General features: G+C 51.1%; 1 protein-coding gene across 1 annotated transcript in view; it reads left to right on the forward strand.

Moving 5' to 3' along the window:
* Positions 1–836: 836 nt before the first annotated feature.
* The window catches only part of LOC122366942 (mucin-5AC-like), a 53,815-nt gene continuing 38,261 nt past the window's right edge, over positions 837–16,390 (forward strand). Inside the window, exon 1 of the mRNA XM_043339613.1 lies at positions 837–1,042. The gene's annotated coding sequence lies outside the window, so the exon portion shown is untranslated. The remainder of the gene's footprint in view (positions 1,043–16,390) is intronic.

The raw sequence follows: 16,390 nt of genomic DNA on the forward strand, positions 1-16,390 counted from the left end.
GGGGGCGTCAGAATTTAAACTGAAGCAAGGCAGGGTGGTGAATTGAGATGAGCGGCGACAAAGCCGTCGTTGCAGTGTGTGGGGACAGGCTTGTGAAAGGCACTGAAGGAGAATATCAATATGGCAGCGGTGTGTGATTAGTTGGATTTTGAGATGTCAAAACTAGTGAATCTGAAAATTGTTTTCCTCTTACGGCAGGCGCCGGACGCATAACCGGTCGCTGCGATTCCTGGCTACTCGTCCCAAGCATCCTTTCCGGCCAATCCATGAGGATTGGATTGGGGTCCTTGCAGAGGTAAGTGGGCGGAATCGAAGGGTTTTGAATTTCGTGTGCAATAAGCGTAAACGGTGTCCTGAGACGCCGGCGCAACAGATTTCGGTGACAGGTAGCAGATAGTGGCACAGGAGCTGGGTGGCATGGGGTCTGTTCCAGTCGCACTTCCTAACTCCTCCAAGAGCAAGATAGAGTAGGTTGGAGCAGGGCCCTCCTTGGCTTTGTAGGGGCTAGAGCTGCCACTGGAACAGGGAAGCAATCTTGAAGGTCTGAGGAGTTTAGAGGTGTTAGGAAGTGCGACTGAAACAGACCCATGGTTGCTGGTATTTGGTTCCATATTTCTAGCTTGATAGCTCTCAGAGAGAAGCTATCAAGCTAGGCCAGGCAGGCAGGGCCGCCAGGCAGATGCGCTGACGGTCGTTATGCCCAGTTGGGAGGCATTTGACGACTTACGGCGACATCTGCACTTGATATTAGTCATGTTCTTCAACAATAGATGTCGCGTCAGTCTCCATCCAATCTAGTATCCTCCTGCCATACCGGCCACCGTGTGCGGGTGGCGCTAGTGTCGCTCGTCGGCCGCCGCGCGGCGCGCCGGCTGGAGGTCGTCGGTCGCGATTCAGTCAGAATCGCCAGTGACTCCGTGTGGAGGGGTGTCGAGCGGGCGGTGTGCGTCGTCATGGAAACGTGCTGAGCCGCGAGCGTCGCACGCGCGTGCCGTGAATGATCGATTTGGACGCGTAGGTATCGGACGGAAAATCGCAGCAGGTGGGTTCGGGAGGGGAACTTTGGGTTCAATGCTGGATCTGATGGGTGTTAATTTTACGATAATTTGGATTTTTCATATATACGTTACCTTGGTTACTTGGTATGCAGCCATACGTTTCCCGGATGGAGTCTGCTTCGCCCGCGTTTTAGCCAAACTAATGTTCATGTTTGCTCCTTTGAGTCCGCTGGTAGTCCCCCGTCCCCCCCCCTTACATTATCTTTATCGAGCAGGTTTCCAGAGCAAAACGTGTGAGCTTACCATATATTCAGTATCTTGAGAGCCGACCGTTTCTCTGTTTATCGCATCATGATGTAGAACTTAGCTTTCGAGAGACGAAAACGCCGATTAAAACCCGCGTGATCCCCCACAGTGCCGTTTTATCTGGGGCCACCTGTCCAGTTCCCACCGTACATACATGCCGTCAGGTTTTGCAGCTACTCGACCCCCTGGCACGATGACAGTTCCGTAATGTGACGCTCACGACATGTCACCATCACTGCCACATGTATTTTTTTTTAGATCGTTCTCCATGTCGGGCAACGGTCATCGTGTTTCGTTTCATGTTTATCGTCGCGCCGACACGGGTCACAAACCCATATCACGGTAATAGTCCGTGTTAGTGTCACATGAATTTAACAGTCACCTGTGTGTTACTCGACCCTTTGTCGCTGTGACAGTCGCGCAAGGCAGACATTTGCCTTGCGCGACTCGACACTGAGTCATCAGTGTCATCGTTTCATGCGATCAGACGTGACTCTGTCTCTCGTCCACCCGTCTTGTTTCTCTATATTCGTCTCTAATGATCAGCACATGCTCCATGGGGACGTATTAGCACCGTCTTACGACTTATTAGCCCCACAAGGTACTGACGTAGGGCACGTCACGTGGGATGACCGTCATGTCAGCTCACGAGAATGATGTGTTCCGGTGGGATGATTACTTTGTCAGACTTCTCGCCTTATAAAGGCGCTTGTTTGTTCGCTTGTTTGATTTTATTCCGCGTCAATGGTGGTCGTTTGGTTTGTGCTTCGTTTTGATTAAATTGTGAAACCTTTCACTCACAAATGTGGCGAGTTTGATGCCTGTACACAATAAATGCGACGTGATTGCCGAGAAAACGGCGAATGATAATTAATTTGCATGCTGAGATGAGGAGCTGCGCTAGGTTTCCATTGGAGGCAGATTTTTTTTTCGCCGTTTATTATAGAGAAGCGGTTTATAGTAGGTACTTTTCGTAATAACTGCCCCAGTGCACATGTAACCACTATTCCCGTCTACTCACACAGTAGTCAGTACATAGATTTAGCATTTGATGTTTGATTGATTTGATTGAGATTTGCTTGAGTGAGTACCTATTGATAGCATATTTGATTTCAGTGATTTAGTCACGGGGCGCTCACAGATCACCGATCATCCAACTAACGGGATAGTCACATCCGTCACTGCATCGTACCGCCGGTGACATCAGCTGTGACCATGTGACGTCTAAATGTCACACCGTGACGCGTCACGGGGTGACATTTAGTGACGGTCGACGGACGATGTCACTGTATGTCTAAAGGCCCGGCTGAGGGGTCGATGGTCGTAATAGAGGGGTGGTAGGCCGCGATGTGCAACTCAGAGGGCCATGTTGACGATTTCAACAGGCGATTTTAAGAATGACTTCTTCTCATACTGGCAGTTCATTTCTTGCCGGCCCCTGCTAACAGGTGGCAGCCCCGATTTACCCGTAGCTATAACTGCACGATGGTTGCTCCCATCAGCTCTTTTCTGGCGTGGTAGTCCCTACCGTGGCGCTGTCCGCTGAGAATGACACCTCTGAAAACCGAAGGGTGGTTACTGGAGGGAACATATTCTGTCCTTCCATAACTGATGGCTTCTTTCGGCATGCCTACATGATCCCGCTATGTATCAGCTAAATGCTCATATCTGACGCTGGTCGAATGTGCTGTGCTGGGCTCGGTAAACCTTGGCTATAACACATCACAATGTGGTCCAACTGTTGGTCACGCCCCAAATACACAGAGCAGTGGGTAGCAAGGTCAAAACAGCTGATTGACAGATGGCTGGTTTCCACACCGTGGGCTGGATGAAGGCAATTCAATTGGCGGGATAATGAATAGAGCAACAACAGGGGCATGTCTCCACTTCAAATGGTATGGGCAGAAACACTCAGTCTCTCTTTCTCTCTTGCCTCCCTCCCTGTCTTCCGTCTTTCCTTTCTCTTGTGATCCTATGTACTTCGCTATACTTAGAAGTTTGATATTCTGCTTTTCCTCTTCCAGCTCCCTCCTTTTTCTCTCTCTCTCTCTCTCTCCATCACATCAGTGTCTCTCGCCAGCCCTTTTTCTCTCCTCCTCTCCCTCACCTCCCTCCTCCTCCCCTGTCCCCCCTCGGGCGTCGTGGCGTCACCGTTCGTGACGGTCTGTGACGACGCGTCACATGGCGTCACGGGTAGCCGCCGGCCGTGACGGGACACTCACGAAATCCCTGGCGCACGGGTGGTATAAGTGACGAGCATGCAGGTCCCAAGCTCCTGTTCTGTCCCATGATGGACTTTTATTCTCCCCAAGATTTTGAGAAAAATCCCAAGAGGACGTTTTTAAGAGCAAAGGTCGACAGATATGGACATTGGACTTCCTGAGGCAGAAAAAGGCGTTTCTCGAAAGAAAAAGACGATCTGTCTCGTCTCAGGGAAAGTGTGTCTCCCGATACTTGAAGGAACGCCCTTTGGACACTAAAGGACGTCCCGTGCCGAGCCGTTCCCCGGACGTGCCCTGCGGTTCGGCGAGTCTCGGCCGTGCCTCTGGTTACGTGGCACGGTGTGCAACGTTGCACGGCCGCAGCTGACGTACAAAGACTGCTCAAGCATGTCCCATGAGGCACGTTTACGTGGCGTAGCGAGTGTTGGGGAATCTATGGCAGGGTTCAGGCGTGATTCTGGCGTTCGAAGCATGGTGGTGGCGCAGGGGCGAGGGTTACACTTTGCTCGGGCTTGTGGTAGAGCTTGTGGAAGAGACGGGATCGTACTGTTTGCGATGTATACCTGGTAATTCAGACAATACTGCACCCAATACCTGCATTAATGCAGCGAGTGACATTTCCTGTGTGACTCACTACTCCGCTCTGCCCATTTATAGACCATATATGCTGCATGCGTCCTCTGAATCTGGTAAAGCCCTGCCCCCACTTCACATCCTACAGGCCGCCAACCATCACCCACGTCACTCCATACAGGGAGTGGCACTCCGGCAGTATGCACCTTTCACTGTTCTCTCTGTCCTCCGTTTGACGCCGACTGTGCGGTACCCGTTCAGTGAGAGACTGGCGGCGCTCGTCGGGGGATGTAGAGCGTAACGCCATTGCTGTGGTGGTGACGCCGTGAATGGAATGGAATGGAATGGCAACTATGTCTGACAGCGCTGGTCCGGTGGTGATTGATGCACCAATTTATCCACTACGTACTTCTGTTCTGTCATACGTATTTCACTCACGCATGATGTTTACACACATGATACAGTGATACACCCCTCGCCGCACGCAGGATACTTTGATCACCCTTGCCATACACCATCTGGTCTGATAGGCCGCTGTGCGTTCCAATAGATGAGATAGGTTGCGTGATATTCGGATGCCACGCTATTCGGCCGTTGATTATGCCGAGTATTGTTCAGAAAACACGCAATCTTACCTACACTGGGCCTGGGGATAAAGCCGATCACTTCCGTTATAACCAGCCACATTAAGTTAAGCGATCTCAGGGCGCCTTCGAACGCTCATACTGTATGACAACTAATGAGGCGTGACCAACACCGGGCGTTGGCCCGAGCACGGAGCAAGTCTGCTCGTCAGGGACAGCATCAGTAGATAACGGTATAATCACAGATCAGGCACTGCATAGACGTGTCGTGTAGGTGTAAGCCAGTGTCGGAGGTCGCATTGGCATTTGCCATTAGAGGACCCCCACCCTGCCCTGATTGGTAAGATTGGACCATGGAGTGGCCAATGGTCATGCCTCTATTCTTATCCCCTTGGTGTGTCCATCCTGCAGCACAACGCTCTGTGACGTTTATTTTGAATGCATACCTCGTTATCAGCTAATCGGCGTCATGACAACCCAGCCCCGATTAACGCTCGCGAGCCGTGAGCCGGCTGTGATCAGTTTGATCTTTATCCGCGCACATTCCTGCCATTTCACCATCTGATTTACCCGTTCTGAGAATGGAATGTGTCGCTGTTGAAACGGACTGTGTTGCTGCCATTCGGCGCTGTTCAGAACGGAATGCGTTCCTTTCGCTTCGGCCAGGCTTGGCCAGGAATACCGTTTCATGAACGTGCCTCAGTGTAGCATTTTTACATGGCAACTCGTGCCTTGCACTGGCCAAAAACTTCCTCATGGGCGTTCCTGTTGTCCAGAAAACTGCAATCACGCACGTTTCCATGTCACGTGACTGAAACATGGGGCTCTGTCGGTTTGGGCCGCTCCTGTCGAGCTTTGAACTTTGGTACGTTAGTCTCAGGTTAGGCTGGAGGTTTATTATGTCAAATTGGCTGCGAGAGGTTTGGTCTGTTCTGCCCGGCCCTGGTTTGGTATGTCGCACTGGCTGCCTTCGACCGCGGCCCGGGGGCGTGACGTTATATCGGGCGTGTTGTGGTTAGTGTTTGGTTCACGGAGTGTGGGTTTATTGACTCGGCAGGCATGGCGGTGTGTGACGGGGTCGGTGACAGGGCTGGCATTTCTATCAGTCTAGCTGGCTGGCTGATTGGCTGGTTGGCTGTCTGTCTGTCTGTCGGTCTGTTTCCCGCCTACCCATGTTTGCTTATATAGGTACTGTGCATTATACACTCTGATGTGTGTCTAACTTTTCGGGGCATTTCCTCCGATTTCTGTGTGTATGCCTCCCTTTCGGCCTGCCTGTGTCTCTGTTCCTTCTTTTCCCCTCTGTTCCTGTTCTATCCTCTGTTCCTGACGTCTTCGCGACATGACCGCTGACCCTTGCGCTGACCAGTCCCCTGCCCTTCGTTCCCATCCACCCCACATCTGCGCAGATGGGCATCCATTTCACTGTGACCCTGGTCCCCGGTCCGATCATACTCAGCTCTGACGGTGTTACAGCACCCGACGTCTATCCCCGAGGATCACATATCACTCTGCCGCCACCCCGGATCAATTTCCACGGTCCGTCCGTACCACTGACCTCAGGCTCCGCCCCCTCCCTCTCCTGGTTCCGCCCCCCAGCGGGTGATCTCGTGTGACACTCCCCCTGCCTCGATCGCACCCAGACACTCATACCACCCACTCCGTCTCACCTCCCCTCGCCCTGAACTGAAGGGGACTGGCCTTACAGACGACTCGTCATATACATAGACTGTTGGGTACGGTGCAGGTGCTACAAAGGTGAAGGTTACACGGTAAAGCATACGGTCGGAGTGAGATCGATCCCTAGTTACGCGCGAGCTGGAGCATCGAGTTGCGATAATGGGCGTAAGCACGGCATTCGATAGCCCGTTATGTAGACTGTACCTAAACATAGTGTAAGGTGGCTTACACATTTCACATAGCAGGCACTACACACAGGCTGTGTAGGTGCGTTACGGTGGAAATGAGCATGAAGATGAAGATGCTCGGTTCTTACACGTATCTTTTCAGTCTGAGGGCACCGCACCGCCAACGTCACATTGTTTCTCGTTTGACGATTCAATGGTCATGATTGGCCCACTCACTTATCAAGGAACTTTTCACCTTTATTATTACCGTCTAATTAATTGCATAGACCCATTTGGTCACAAAGCTGTCAAATAAAGATTTCAAACATGGTTTCTTTCATCCGGGATCATCTATCCTCTGTTTCTCACAACCGTGTGAATGCCGCACCCCGTCCCGGCTCGAATACCTACCTCTTTCTCTCACCAGCTAACCATATGCCACTCCTTCCCAATCCCATGGACAAACATACCCAATCCGTCGCTGTGAGTTGCAGTTGAGCTGATGTTGCAGCTAGCTGCGCCTGAGAGGGACCTCTCCTCCGCGGATAGGAGATCCATCCCGGAGTTAGGGGTCAGCGTCGGGTCAGCTTTGGGCCGCGTATAAGGCGCATCTTGGTCCCGCTTGGCTTGTGCCTGCGGGGAAATTCGGTGATCCACGTGCAAATTACAAGTCAGATCACACATGACTATTCCCATCGAGCATTGTCTCAGTGGACTGGAGTACTGATGTGCAGCAGTGAGGCTGTCCGAGGCCTTAGGCTGTCCTCAGTATTAAATATTCGCCCCGTGTCCCCGCATCTCGCCGATGAAATTTACTGGCACGTTCGTGTGTCGTCGCTCATGGAAGGGCGATGGCCTCCACTCCAAATATTGTCGTCATGAGGCACTGTTTTGGGAGTGCCAACTGAAACACTGAATTCAGTGAACACCATCTCCAAGTCTTCATCCCCCCCCCCCCATACACACACACAGCTGTTCCAACATGGGCCATTCTCACACTTTGACGTCATTCGGGGGTAGGGAAGATAACAGCAGCGGGTGATATGGCTTGGGATGCGAGGACTGAGGAGCTTAGCTGACATTTTATATGAATGATCATCGTGGCGCAAGCAACCCAGTCTGCACCTAGCAAACGACATAAATCATTCTTCAAGTTTTGCACGTCCTCGACCTCCTGTGAATTAAGTGTGGAACAGGAATGGCTCTCGAGTCTAGACATTTCTTTTTCATTCGTTCTGACGTGATATCCACAACTTTGTAACGCCTTTGTTTCTATGCATGCACATTTCACAGTGAACACCTTCCCACAAGTAATGCGATCCCCAACTTCATTGCAGCGCTCACACGCCCCAAGGCATCGCTCGGTGCGACGACCGGTCACTTCCGTTCGCGGTGCGCTCCGGATGTAGCGGGAAACCGCTGAGAACCCACCCATTCCATCGCCCGCGCCCATCCCACCGAACCCAGCGTGCTCGTCATGTTCGAGCCTTTTGTTTGCCGTGGGAGTGAATGGCTGAAGCGCTGCCGGCGGCGGATCCCACCGAAGTGCTGCGGTCGGTGCCGTGACTCACCGATTCTCGGAGACTGTTAGACTGCAGGATGGTGCCGTGCTGGGGGATTATGGTGCCGTTTTCGGCACATTCCTCGAGGGCTACTCCCGTGATGGGTAAATTGGTCCTGAGATGCGGCTGCTGCCTGCTGGAGAGGATAATTTCTGGGTGGTATAACATTCCTCTGCGTTGTTTTGCTTTAGTGTTCACCCGGGACCATCCATGTGGAATCCTGCTTCTAGTTCCCAGGGAAGTTGGTCATTACCGTGGGCCGCTGTTGCATCTTGGACGCTAATTGACGCCGGAGATGGGTTATTTGCGCGGTCAGGGAACTAGCGGACGGTTTACACCGTTCACTAATTGCAAAGCATCTGTGAGAAGGTTCAATGCTGCGGAATAGGATGGGAACTGGTGGCCGTCTCAACATTAAATTGATTATTGGCAGTCGCTAATTGGCAATCTGATCGACGTTATGATGACACATACAATGTGCTGTCGATCAGTTAAGTTTCGCGTAACCTGTCTAAAATCAATCAGGCATTTTAATTGCCTTACATCATGCAGCCGCAAAACCATCGTCTCCCTCCCCTGTCCCACATTCCTTGCAGCACATGCAGCCCTCACCCTTAGGTAAGCCATGTGAGTCCCCCTCTCCAGTTCGAGTCACGCTGCAGCTGTCTCTCCCAGACGGACGGAGGCAGGTCGTGTCAGCTGACGGCCCGATCAGCTGACTGTGTGATCAGCTGACCCAGATATGTCCAGGGAGAGGCCGGCCGGCTGTCCCAAGGACCGGCTGTCCGACAGACAGGACAGCGGCCGACGGGACAGACTGGACAGCAGTCGACGGTACAGAGCTGTCCGGTTATGCTGAATACACCTGGCGACTGGTAGTGCTGAACTCGGTAAAGCTACTTGCTTAGGTATGTTGCTTAATGTTTGCTGGTGATGATGCAGGTCATCTGTCTTCTCTTGTTGCTGGTGTCATAATACGGGAAGATCATTAGCCCTGGACAACATAAAGTAAAGTGGACAGCGGCTATTCGTTGTTTTGACAGCACCATGGTCGTGATTACCTACATACTAACAAGTGTTGCTGCAATTCGTGTTCATTGCGACAGACAGACTATCACCATCAAGTGTTGTACAATTTATGGCCTTGTTTGAGCATTCCTTGTGTTGAACTGAAGAAACACACACGCAATATTTCTTATTCGCCGCATGACACTTCCTTCTAGCTGGTTTGCTCCAGTTCTACCGCCTCGTTAACTAACCGTCGAAGCATTCAGCACTCGCGTTGCAAGCTCAGATTTCATTCCTGTTCAACTTTGCCTACAAATCGCCCCGTTTCCTCTTGCCTGTTTCACTCCATCTGCTCTGGAGTGATTTTCCGGCCAAAATCTGGCCCTATAGCCCGCCATCTCACTGGAATGGCATTCTGTCTCGGTAGCGGTCACAGTTTCCCGACATTGGGCGGCCCTATCACGGATATCTCCGGTCGTTCACTGACATTTATGCTGGAAAATGCCACTGAAACATCGATCGCAGTTCTGCGGACTGCGTGATTGCTGTTCGAGCTCCCAATCTGATCTCCTTTGGTCTCCATCTGGTAGATTTGTTCTTTTGTTCCATTTAAACTTCCTCCTTCAACACGCTGCGGTGCACTCTCGCGTTGTCTGACTCAGCCTTCTGTTTTCCGTGTGGGCTCACATCTGGCTGAGGTCTCACCGGGCCCGTTCTGGGCTCTGTCCCGAGTAGAGATGCCGATCGGATACCAACTTTTTGGTAGGCATACCGATACCAAACCGATACCAACTCGGTATTTTGTGTTTCAATCCACAAGTTTTTGGTATTTTGTTGGCACTACGAATCCTCGCTAATGTATAAGAGGCTGTGATTTTGGTAAAAAGCTGGCATTTCCCTGGTATTCCCAAGTTGGTTCGGTTTCGGTATTCTCCCATGGTTTTGGTTGGTATTTATTTCGGTATCGGTTTCCTGATTTTCCGTGATGGACATCACTAGTCCCGAGCTACCGATCTCAGTGGGTGTTCCTGACGGCGTTACGAGTCGGCGGCGTATTTGGTATTTGGGTCTGGGTCAGTCGCTGGACGGAGCCAGTGTGTTGGACAGACGGTAACGCCCGCGGTTCGCCGTGGGAGGTCTGATGTCTCTCTCTCTCTCTCTCTCTCTCTCTCTCTCTCTCTCTCTCTCTCTCTCTCTCTCTCTCTCTCTCTCTCTCTCTCCCTCCCTCTCTCTCTCTCTCTCTCTCTCTCTCTCTCTCTCTCTCTCTCTCTCTCTCTCTCTCTCTCTCTCTCTCTCTCTCTCCCCGCTTATCCCTTTGGACCCCAGTATTGATATTTCTGTCCCCTGGAGCCCACGATTTTTATTTCACGGACCCCAGCGGTCCTGTCCCTCGACCACGCCATCCGTTTGTGCCCCGTATCACGACATACGGCTATCTCACTTCCCCCTTCCTGTCGCCCTTGAAAATGACGTCAGTTAGATGGCGGCATTCGTGACAGATCCGTTATCGAACTGTCACCCGTGACGGATGACAGGCGTGACAGACTCACTGGTGCGGGCCTCGGTGTCAGTGGTTAGCATACGCTGGGATGAAAGGAGTTCGTTGAAATTTGGCACGTTGGAGCTTTGACCTCCTGCTTAATTATACGGTTCTCAATTCTTGTTGCTGGCTGCACTTTTAGGTATTTTTACTATCGTGAGGTATAGTATAGGACTCGTAGTCCACCTGAATTAAATTGTCCTTATTCCTTACTTGTCCATGACTTGTTTCACCCGGGCGACCTTCACAAACTCAAGCATCAACATTCAACAGCGATTCACGTGAGTCGTTCAATGGAAGCGTGTGCACTGTTGCAGTTGTATTGCGCATTCAGCCATCGATTGCCGCCTATAATGACCAGTGAAATGACCTGACGCCAAAGGTTTGCGTCGCAATTTCGTGCTACCACTATTACATCGTTCGGTTCGAACTCATTCCTGGATAAAAATTGCATTATTGGGTGGTTGTATGGCTGGATAAAATGTTTCTAGGTATGTAACACTCTACAGAGACCTCTTCTGGCCCTCTAGCCGGTGTCTGGCCATGTGCCCACTGCAGTCCATTCCTGTCTGCCCCACCCAGACGCCATTCAGACCGATCTGGCGGGTCATGACACCCCTGACCCTGGCTCCATTGACTAGCTTCGGCGATGGGGGGGGGGGGAGGTAGTGACGGTCGACGAAGGACGGTGCGCCACAGTCACGCCGTGAGGAGGGGGGGATGTCTGTCGCCACTGGTAGCTCCAAGGAAGAACATTTGGGAGCATTTGCTCCTCCCGTAGCGCCCGTAATGACACAATTTTGTCGTTTTCCTCGCAAAAAAAAAACTTAATATTTATTAGGAGAAAGTGTTTTGAACTGCACAGCAAGGCATGAGGAAGCGAAATCTCCAGATGTTATTGAAAATTGGAGAAATTTTCGAGGAGTCTACCCCCGTCCTCACAGTGTCTCAAACCATTTCTCTGGATCCTCCAGTGCCCACCACCTATGGTGTCGCCGACTGAGCGTCGGTGGGTCGATATGGCCTGCCCGCCTGTTGTCAGGGCGGTGTTGACCGGTCGCCAAGGAGGTGGCGAACACTCACCCCTGCCCGTGTACTGTCTGACCAGCTGGTGGGTTGGCATTCCTGGCGTGGCATCTATATTTTATGTCTGCGAGGCATGGTGTGAGTTACTTTATAGTACTGAGTACGCTGGGCTAGGATGATAGATGTTTGGATTGGGAATTCAGCTGGGGCAAGGGATATCATAATTGGTACGGGCTTGTGGTTGATAACTGAGCAGGGGTTGACTTGGAGGATTTTTTTTTATTTATTGTCCGGATATGGCATCAGGATATTACCAATGTTGGTTGGACCAACGGCCATTCTGCGGTAGCTGATTGATCAGAGCTCAGGTGATTGATCAGGTAAACACTTTCGATTTCTTTCTTCAGAATCAGATATCGCTTACCATACGTTATTTGACCTCTCCTAGCAACTGTTCTGGTAAGTACGGTTGTGTCTCATTTGTCTCTTTACCGATAAAGCCTACCTTCAGCCCTAACAAGCAACGATACTATAGCTCGACCCAACATCAAATGCGTGGCGACATCACACCGATTGCTCGTCGCAGGACCCGGCGAAACAATCGCTGCCTGTAGCACTCCTCACCATTCTCTCGTTGTCACACACGAGCCAAATACTTTCGCTGCGTCTCGCTTGGCGAATTCGCTCGACACGGGGGAGGTTGTAACCTGGGCACTCGGTCACAGGCTCTGGCGCCCGTGAAAGTGTCCGCTGTTCATTGGCATCGACCGTGAGAGTGAATGGAGACAGGTCGGCTCTCTCGGAGGCCAGGGGGTGAGCTCAGGACGGGATGGCGTAGGGCTTTGGTGGGTTTTTGAACGCATCAATTTTCACATCCAACAATTTTGGGCTTTGGAACATTGTTAAAATTACTAAATCTGCTAAAAATCTGACATTATTTTATATAGCGTTTTATAGCGTTTATAGCCTGTTGGTTTTGTACCTTCTGTTTTGCTGCAACCGATTTTGTCCAGCTCAACAAGTTATTGATGTTCTCAGTTCTTTTTCGCTTAAATATAAACCAATCATTTTTATCATGGACAAGTAATGAACTATATTTCTATTCTATTCATATTTTGGCCTCACCTCCAAGCTTCCAGCTTTGTTTTTCCTTCCTCGCAGTTTATATAAGCGACGACAAACAGGTTCGGTCGCTTCACCGGCCACTTTCGGCTATTACGGGCTCAGTACAGAGAAATCTGCCTACTTTCGAGGATTCATGGTTTCTCGGTTCTTATAGGATCGTAAGAGATTGTTACTCAGGTGTCCCGATAAATTTAGGATGCCAGAACGTCTGATGTATTGAGCAGTCACCCGCTGCTGTCCCCAAAAGCAAGCCATTGACGAATTTTAGACGTTACTTCGACCCTCAATTAATGAACGTATTTAAGAGTCGTTCATTTGTATGGTTGGGTGCACATTGCGCTGCAATATCCACTTTCGCTTGTTTAGAAAGCACTGCATCTGATCCGATTCGTATACTACTGTTTCAGAAGGTAACATTCCAGCTTGTCACGGACTCTGGCAGTGCAACGGAAGAACTGCGGGACTGATCCTAGATATGCTCATCGATAACCTGAAATAGGCCACTCTCTACAGCTTATATCCCTGAAGCGTAGGCCGAATGAGCTTTGGTCAACCCATCTTCTTGTCGGACTGACTCGCGAGGCACCGTGACCGTTCCTCAGTGTGAGTTGTCCCTGGTTTGGCCAGATGGTGTGATGGGAGCGTTTATATAATGGAGCACGAGTGAGGCGGCAGATACCCTCAGGTCCCGCACCCGCTCCGACGCAACGAGTGAATTGATTCGCCTGACGGTCAAGTAGTTGTTAAGCGGTAACGGTAAGGTCAGTTGCTCTTCTGCCGTCTGAAATTCCAAAGAACTGAGGTAAGAATGATCAGATTACTCTTACCGATGGCCAGTGGGAATGGTAATCAAATGGACTACAATCCAGTGAATCACGAGATGTCGGTTTTCATGTCATTTAACAAACAGGACCGAGCAATTAGTTTTCAGACCATTACAGTCATTTTCCAGTGGCGGTATCCGTCGACACCTAAACGTAAATCAAATAAAACATCGTCTCCATCCAGGACCTTGAGTTCATATTCCGAGCGCATGCAGACCACCGCGTCGTTCGATGCCACTGTCCTCACATCCAGCCGCATAACGGCCTGGATCGGACGGGTACGTGGCGAACCGTTACCAGCCAGCTGCCGGCTGGGCGGCTGGGATGGGCCCTCTTCACCATTGGAGTACGGTCGTAGGCCGTCCTTACCAGAGGCCTAGCAGAGGGCGGCAGATCTGCACTTGGGTAGAGCTGTGTTCGTCAGAAAGTCTGTCAGGCCATGCCTGGATCGCGCACATCGTTGTGACAATTTTATAGGAGTGGTAACAGTTTGCAAATGCAGACTCTGAGGGTGCTGGGTGATGAGCGTTGCTGATGATGTGTGGTGTAAGGTCGATTACGATGCCGTTCTAAAGCGGTAGAGAGTTATAGCTGAGACTGTATTTTAGCAAACCGCCCTAGCCTTCACGCTCGTCAATCCCACCCTGTTTTCGGTAATGGAGCCCAGCAATCAACTCCCATCGGCCATCGCATAACATCCAAGCCCTTATACGGTGCATTTATACTATCTATGAATGTGTCGCGGTATGACAATAATGGGCGAACGCACCGATATATTTTAAAGGGCAATGCGGTTGTGTTTTCGTCCCTGGTTTACATCGCAAACAAGCCGAAATGCTCAGAGCAAATACGCAAAGCCTGGCGAAGTCTCCTGCCGCTATCGCTAAACTGCGTCACGCATGTCAACAGTCAGTCTTGTATCCACATTCCACCCTGTAAGTAGACCACAGGAGTCGGGCAAACCAATAACGATTGCAGTTGAAACTAGATCAAGAATGGCACGTGTAGACTCCTGAATTCAGAAAAGAACTAAGAGTCAGGAAAAGAACTAAGAGTGAAGCTACCGCACTGGAGGAAGTGATACCAAAACGCCGCTGGCTACTGCCACTGCAATATTGTTAGGTGCTCCTTCGAAACTCAAATCTCTCAAGAGCTCTCTTCACCCTCGCACGGATCACTCTCTTGCCAATATTATGCGCCAGCATGCTTACGTTGCCCGTCTTGGCATCACGTCTGCACACCACAACTCCGTGTATGGTGTATTACGACCAACAACAGCTATTGTTCAAACCGCCACTACCCATAGCTGAGAGCGGGTCCATCAGAGGAATACCAGGGGAGGAGGGGATCACGCACCACTGCCGGTTCACGGTATGTGGTTGGAATATCCCGGGCTTTGGAGGGATTACCGAGAAGAGCTCTCGTTTGTTGTTTGTGTGCTCGCAGAACCGGTGGGACCGGTTAATCGGTTTGGATTTCCGCGAAATTCTTATGCCACGATTCCACGTATAGCGTGCGTGTTGTTCAGGATTAAATAATGATGCCCTGTTTTTAATTTGGGTTGCGTTTTACACGTAACAGTTTTAGACATAAATTGCCTCTAATTTGTTTGTTTGTTTGTGAGACAAAGCCTCGGGAAGAGTCTGTGTAACTGCTAACGTAATCCGTTTACTCCCACCCTCATGTGACCATATTTAGCTCTCACCCATGAAATTTATCTAAGACCCAAAGCCACAAGCCTGACTTATGTAACACGCCACCGTTCGGTCCACCTTCTCTGTGAACTACCGTTGGTTTTGAGTTCTGCTTCCGGGGTGCATGCTCTGGGCAGGTCATCAGTCCTTTCCGGAAACTAGACGATCAGCTGATCCAACGATCTGGCAGCTCTTCCTGATCTGGCAGCCGAGCTGGAGGACGAGGCTCACTTCCTGATGCGGGATGTGATGGCGGCGGACGGGGCGGGGGAGGGGACGTGCGTGTGTATGTGCACACATGAGCTGCACTGTCAGAGAGGAATACAGTGAATCGGTGGTGGGCGAAGGTCACGTGATCCAGTGTCAGGTGCTATATGACGAGTCACGTGTGCTCGCTGCTCATGTATCTGAATGAGGACCAGTTCGGCGGTTGGGACAGCTTTTCTATGGCACTCACCGCATATCGCTGCAGCCTGAATCCTGTCACCCGAGGTGAAATCAGACCGGTGCTGAATCTACACATCCTACTGGATGTTTATTTACCTTCCAACTCTTCTATCCCCACATGGGTCTGCACCGTTTCTGCCACCACGTCATGGTTTATATGATGGTGATGTTGGTATCTGATGACGGCACGAAGGGCAGGGGACCATTGCATACAACTACTCGTACCTCGCCCAACCACTTCCAGCGCCTTTCAAAGTTCAAACTCCGTCCATTTTCAAGCTTCAAACCCTGTATTAGTCCGTCGTATGAAAGGGATTTTGTTCACAGGTCAATTCGTATTGCACTGTGTACTGTAGCGCCTATCCCATTGCGCTTACTGCTCGTTCGCTGGTAGATAGCTATGTGTGAGTCACCTGACGGACACGCCCCCCTCCCCCACATTCGGGTCGGGCCGCTTCCGGTGGCACTGGGGCACGCCCCGCTCTGATGGCTCCCCCTCCCTCCCTCTCCCCTGCCTCCCACCCTCTCCCCTCGGTCCCGACCGCCGCGGCTGCCCCGCCCCAAAGCATACGGCGCGGGGGTGTTATGGTGTCATGTGGAGGGGCATTTATGGTATGGACGCAGTCCACACCAC

This window comes from Amphibalanus amphitrite, unplaced genomic scaffold (genome assembly GCF_019059575.1).
Source record: "Amphibalanus amphitrite isolate SeventyFive unplaced genomic scaffold, NRLGWU_Aamphi_draft 000840F_arrow, whole genome shotgun sequence".
NCBI classification, from domain to species: domain Eukaryota; kingdom Metazoa; phylum Arthropoda; class Thecostraca; order Balanomorpha; family Balanidae; genus Amphibalanus; species Amphibalanus amphitrite.